This window comes from Limulus polyphemus, unplaced genomic scaffold (genome assembly GCF_000517525.1).
Source record: "Limulus polyphemus unplaced genomic scaffold, Limulus_polyphemus-2.1.2 Scaffold1020, whole genome shotgun sequence".
NCBI lineage: Eukaryota > Metazoa > Arthropoda > Merostomata > Xiphosura > Limulidae > Limulus > Limulus polyphemus.
In genome coordinates, this window is record NW_013666630.1 from 282566 (window position 1) to 288696 (window position 6131).

General features: G+C 33.1%; 1 long non-coding RNA gene across 1 annotated transcript in view; it reads left to right on the plus strand.

The window, feature by feature from the left end:
* The first annotated feature begins 5543 nt into the window (after positions 1-5543).
* The window catches only part of LOC106461732, a 2097-nt gene continuing 1509 nt past the window's right edge, over positions 5544-6131 (plus strand). Inside the window, exon 1 of the long non-coding RNA XR_001290942.2 lies at positions 5544-5595. This is a non-coding gene — a long non-coding RNA (uncharacterized LOC106461732). The remainder of the gene's footprint in view (positions 5596-6131) is intronic.

The window sequence follows — 6131 nt, forward strand, 5'->3', positions numbered from 1 at the left end:
ATATAACATATATATTTCTATGGATAATTGCGTCATTTATATATATAACATATATATTTCTATGGATAATTGCGTCATTTATATATATAACATATATATTTCTATGGAGAATTGCGTCATTTATATATAACATATATATATATATTTCTATGGATAATTTCTGCTTGGTAGATTTGGATTTTATAATTCGTAATGTTATTGAACTATCCACAAATTAATTGTTTAAAGTGACATATTTTTTAGTTGGTTTATTTGTTGAATTTCGCGCAAAGCTAATCGAGGGTTATATACGTTAGCCGTCAGCCAGTGGTAACTAAAAGGAAAGCAACTAGTAAACATCACCAACCGACAAATCTTCGACTACTCTTGTCAGACCGAATAATGGGATTTGACTATCACTCTTATAACACAACCACGGCATGAAAATTGCAAAGCGTGATGTTTTTTGGCAGTAACGGGACGCAAGCCACGTAACACTAGCTCCCGTTTCTGACACTAGAAAGAGCATGCAAGTAAATTAAGTAGCCTTGGAAGGAAAGTTAAGTTAGGTTGATAGGAGTGAACTAGAACATTAAACATATGAAGATTGCATTTTAAAGACCAAGAGGTTTGAACATAACCTGACTTAAGTAAAATTTGAAACTAACAAAACAAAGCACTGTCCATATCATCTTCTAAATCTAATTTGTAAACTATCACCGTGCATAATAAGACTTGTGAAAACGTTTTCTTTATGTAGTGTGTACAATAATTCATTTATTTTAAAACGATCATTCTGACAAAATTCTGTTGTTATCGAGATAAGCATAATTCAGTGAAGAAGGAAATAAAGTTGAAACGATGAACAATCTACCTTTACTAAGTACTCTGTTTAAAAAAGTACCGAAACTCCAAACTTATGAAAAATGTTAAAGTATACTACTGAGGGTACCCGCTCAGGAAGCAAAAACTTGTATGAAGAACAATGTTGGATAATGTTCCACATTGTTATTTCTTTTGTTATTAAATCTTTAATGACCACATTAGATGCTAACTAAATGCTTTGTTTTGTAGAATATAATAACTGACAGATTTAACTGATTAAATAGTTGTGTCTTCTAATTTAAACCAAAAAGTGTAAAAAATGTGGAAATGTTCCTTATTTCATAGTCTTTTTTTAATCCCCCTTCTCAGGCAAAAATCCTAAAACAAAGTAGACCCTGTGCACCATCGGATAATTTCCAATTACCGTGCCAAAAATTACGGTAATCAAGCCAGCTAACTCTGGGTGATGAATGCTGACACACACACACACACACATAATGAATCATTTTTATAGTAGGATATCTTTACAATCTTAATTATTAAGTAACTTTTCATACTTTTAAAGTGAGTACTTATATGTGTATTAAGTAATTTATTTGGACTATCACCACGTTTTCTTAGTTTTTTTCATGTACAAGCTTTCGGCTCAATTACCTAAGCCTTTTACAGGTGCGAGACGTAGAAGGCTTAGGTAATTGAACCGAAAGCTTGTACATTAAAAAACAACAACTAAAAAAACGCGGTGATAGTCCAACTAAAACTATATGCAGTGTATAATGTTACCCATTTTATAATAAACTATCTAGCGCGTTTGACAACACGTTATTAGATAGTTCGAAAGTACAAACAGGAACAAAACAGAGCAGCCTGCTATCTCTAGTAGCTTATAGGATGAAAGTGGTTAGTTAATACTTTGGTGAATTAAGTAACCTATCCTGTAGGATTCAGTTGGTTACAGGAACAAAACAGAGCAGCCTGCTATCTCTAGTAGCTTATAGGATGAAAGTGGTTAGTTAATACTTTGGTGAATTAAGTAACCTATCCTGTAGGATTCAGTTGGTTACAGGAACAAAACAGAGCAGCCTGCTATCTCTAGTAGCTTATAGGATGAAAGTGGTTAGTTAATACTTTGGTGAATTAAGTAACCTATCCTATAGGATTCAGTTGGTTACAGGAACAAAACAGAGCAGCCTGCTATCTCTAGTAGCTTATAGGATGAACGTGGTTAGTTAATACTTTGGTGAATTAAGTAACCTATCCTGTAGGATTCAGTTGGTTAGTTAATGTTTCGGCAGATTATAGTAATATATAAAATTAAGTTGGTTAGTTCATGCATTGGTGGGATTGAGTGAGAGTAATTTTGAAACAAAAAATATGTATATACATTGACCAGATAGTTAAAATATTGATCTTCCTTTTGCTTTAAGAAGTTTTTAGTTTGAACATTGTATATCGTCGTAGGTAAAGTGAAATTTATTTTAATGCATAAGACTTTTTAATGATTTATAAAAAAAAATGTATAGTAAGTATTTTCTATACAAAACTGTAATTTATTTTTATACTGCTGATAATGTGCTCCTAAAATGTTGACCTTGCGCAATTTAATTTCTCCCGTAGTTTAAGGTGTTAGAAATTATAGTTGTGATACTTGACATCTGTTTATTCTACACTTATATATAAAGTTTTGAAGGTGTGACTTAAACAAGATATGAAACAGGGTTCATTAAGAGCAGTTTAATTTCTGTTCTGAAAAATTAAACGGACAGTACCGCCTTTCACAAACATTACAAGTCACTCTCTCAGTTATATTACAAGCTATGACCTCAACAGTATATGATAGTAGTAAATATTTTTCTTAAACCATGAGTTTTAGCTGTTTAAGAATGGTTGGAATACGCAGCAAATATTGATTAGTTTAACTCCTTTATATCATTTCTACAATATGACTCAAGATTTAAATGATGCCTGTAAGAAATCGGGATTCAGAGTATTTTGTACAATGTGACGATTGATTATATTCCTTTAGACCGGTAGCGTTTTGAAATTTCTTTTTAATCCTAAATCAGGGAAATAATTATTTTAACAAACCATATATACACAAAACGTATATAAAAGAAGGAAAGATGCAAGCTGGTTACTAAAATTATAATTGTTACATGAAAGAGTAATTTAGCTTAGAGTTAAACCAGTCGATCTTGTAAGTTCGTCAAACATATGGTCACACGCACTTTGGATAACACAGGTTGTGATGAAAATAAATGGCAGTAACACAAAGTCATACTAAATGCTAACATCACAAAATCATGCTCAACAGTAATAACATAAAATACTTTTCGATTTTGATAACAACTAATCATATTTAATGATAATAATACTCAGTCATACTTAATAACAATAATAACATCCAGTTATACTAAATTGTAATAATACAAAATGATAAAGCACAACCATTTTAAATGTAACATCGTAACGCCTTACTTAATTGGAAAAACAGACAGACATACTAAATTGTAGTGGTTCAAAATCAGGCAATATTATGATAAAACCCAATTGTTTTTAACAGACCCCTCACAAGCCAGTGGGGGATATTTTTGTTGAAAATAAAAACTATCCAATTCGGTTTTTCTTAATTTGAACTAAAATCTTTTTGGATATTTTTATTGGCTAAAAAGAAGTCATATCCCGCACTCTTTTAGCGTTGGGGCTGCGAAAAGTGATTTGGAGTGGTAAGGTGACTGAAGTCTGTCAGCGCATCACGAGTTTAACGGCCAAGCACAAGAAGCATGGAAGTTTCCATATGATACACAGAGGTATTCAAAAATCGTTTAGAACCACCTTGGTAGATATTGTGCAGCAAACCAAGTACGATATTATGCCTGTAGCTGCTTTCAAAGTGTTCCTGTCTGCTCATCCTACTGATGACTATCGTAATGTTTCGACCTTCCCTACTGAATCGCAGGTGAAATCGTTCGTATCTCAATTGAAAGCTAAACATAAAAAGGTGATAGCAGAAGCATAAAAGGTTGGAAGTTGCTTAATTAATGATGCTTGGAATGTGGCTTTATTGATATATACTGAATTTACTCCCAGTAGGTAGATCTTAGTACTAGCTAGTATAGAGACTTGAGGATGCTGTAATTCACTTAAAAATTTATTAGTTAACAAACGAAAATTTGTCTCGAAAAGATGCGTCCAAACCTCTCCTGCTTTGGGAGTTTCCAGATTGAACTTAAATTTACTTTTCAACAAATTTTAGCGTAAAGATACCCCTTGGCTTTTGAGGGACGTGTTAAAAGATGCTGTCATCCCAAAATGTAACAACCCAAATCTAAACTAAATAGCAACGTTCCGTTTTAATGATTTGATGTTGGTAATTATTTAAGTGTTTTTTTAATTATATACATTATACATGCAATGAACACTATTTTCAGTGTTTTAACAGAAAATTAAATTACACATGAATTGTATTAGAAAAGAAAACTGACTACTTTAAGAATCTGTGTGAGAGCAAAATTATAACCTCGTGGTTAATGTGTCAGGTTGTGGATAGAGGGTCCGGGGATCGAGATGTGGTGGCAGAGAACACATTATAAATGTGACAGTCAATTCTGTTACCCAGTTCAAAGAGCCAAACAAAGCCCTTGTGGCGGCGAGTGCTACTACTTAACATTCTTCTGGTTAGGAATCTAAAATTATGGACGTTTAGGGATTTCTGACCTGATCGTTTATCCTAATTGCACATATGGTGTCTATTTGTGTCAGTGTAATCTGTTGCTACGCGCATTATGAAAGAAAGTATAGGACATGCTATGTTGCTGGTTAATGTGGCCATTAACATTAACTTCCTTAATTAAACCTTTCTCTGTACGGAGATCCGCACCGTTTTCAGGCGAGTAAAATCGACCAGGAACTCAACTGTTTGGAAGAGGGTGAATGCAGGTACCGAAACACTAAGTAGACACTATGTACCATTTTCTTTTATTTTGACAAAAGTTCAATCACGTTTATATGTTGTGGTTTCCGAAATGAAATGTTATCAAGAAATAACAGTTGTTCAACATAGCAGATCTAGACGAGATATGGTAGAAATGTCTTAGCTAATTTATGTACTTAATGTAAATTTTTATCATTATAATATTGTTTTGGGTTGCCCGAAAAAAGCGAAAGTTAGAGACCCTCGTAACTTGGTAATACTATGCTAAAAACTTGTTCCTATACGCTTTCTAACTCCTACACTTATGGAATGTTAGTTTGAAGTGGTTCTCAAGGCTGCGTGCTGCTATAAACCAATATGTATGGAATATAGTACAAAAGGAAAGCGTGCAAGATATCAGAGCACTATACAATATATTTAACCTTATCTCTCCCCCGACAAAAAAAAATGTATCTGGCTAAGATTCAACAATGTTTCACTCAGTTTAACATATTTTCTAGCATTTCTTATCAAAATTGGGCCATACAAGTTATCAGATCTTTAACCTCGAAATAAAGAAATAAAAACTGTAATTTTGTTTTCCTTCCAATTCTAAAATTTGGAATTACGTGTAATGATATACTTAAGTAAAGTTTCTCCAAGACAGTTTTCAGTAGACAAAGGCGTGTATCAAAAACTAATAATGACCTTCCCGTGCCTGCACTGTCATCGCAAGAACGTGATTTATGGGAAATTTATTATTGAAATTTTTATTTATACTGTATGAAACGGAGTATATAAGAAGCTAAAGTGTACTGGCGGTCACACTCCAATCTCAGATCCGAGAATCGAAGACAAAGCTTAAGATGAAATACCTGGTAAGAAATGCATAGATAGCGTACAACTAACTGTTTTCTCTTCGGCTTAGACGCTAGAAATATCCCATATGTCTATTTTCTATACTTGGAGGCGGTGGTGTTAAAGGTAGATTTACTTAAACACTATACAGATTCTGTTGTATGTTTACTCGCTTTATCTGGACAAGGTGATTAAATGGTGATTTATTTCTACTCTGAAAATTCGTTATTTTGAGAAGTATCTGAGTGTTGTTAATTGATCTAATATTCCCTTTATAATTGTAATTATTATAGCAAGAAAACACTTCGGTCATTTTCACAATATGTTATTGAGAACTATTTATGACGTCAGAAAAACACGTAGGTTCAAGAAGTCTTGATAGAAATGAATAAAAACCCTATAACCCGAGCGCTTTCAAAAGGTGGGATCCCAGTTTACCCCTGAAGAATAAAGGTCAACCTTTCGAAAGCGCTCGGGTTATAGGGTTTTTATTCATTTCTATCAAGACTTCTTGAACCTACGTGTTTTTCTGACGTCATAAATAGTTCTCAATAAC